Source organism: Pterocles gutturalis, unplaced genomic scaffold, assembly GCF_000699245.1.
Source record: "Pterocles gutturalis isolate BGI_N339 unplaced genomic scaffold, ASM69924v1 scaffold9086, whole genome shotgun sequence".
Classification (NCBI taxonomy): Eukaryota; Metazoa; Chordata; class Aves; order Pterocliformes; family Pteroclidae; genus Pterocles; species Pterocles gutturalis.
In genome coordinates, this window is record NW_010103078.1 from 24,599 (window position 1) to 25,080 (window position 482).

General features: G+C 56.8%; 1 protein-coding gene across 1 annotated transcript in view; it reads left to right on the forward strand.

The window, feature by feature from the left end:
• TSPAN4 (tetraspanin 4) overlaps nt 1-482 on the forward strand; it is a gene marked incomplete at its 5' end in the record, with an annotated part of 12,138 nt that overhangs the window by 7,550 nt on the left and 4,106 nt on the right. The gene's annotated exons all lie outside the window — the stretch shown is intronic.

The window sequence follows — 482 nt, forward strand, 5'->3', positions numbered from 1 at the left end:
TGGGCAGCCGAGGTTGGCAGCTAGCCATTTGCAGATGATGGGGTGTGCTGGACCCTTCCTCAGCTTTAATCAGGTGGTTTCAGAAGGCTCATGTTGAGCTGTGGCTTTCGACCTACAAGGAAACTCTCAATTTAATTATTTTTTACGAGCTGAAGGCTTTCCCCTGAGTAGCCTTTCAGCACTGATCAGGAGCACAGCCTAGCTAGGAAAGACAGGACTGGCCTTGCTGATGTTGCACCTGCTGGAGTCAGGTAGAGGTTAAAGGCAGAGGGCTTGTCCAACCCATCGCACAGGTCGTGGAGCAGCAGCTGCGGCTCATGGTGGCCCAGGCAGGCACGAGGCCGGTGCGAGCCTCCGTGCTCCACCTCTGCCAGAACCCTGCGCAGGGCTCCCGCTGCGCCGCAGGAGTGGGGGCCTGTTCCACTCGCCTGCCAGCTGCGTTATTGCAGTCAGGTTCAAAACACCGTGGGATAATTTCCCTA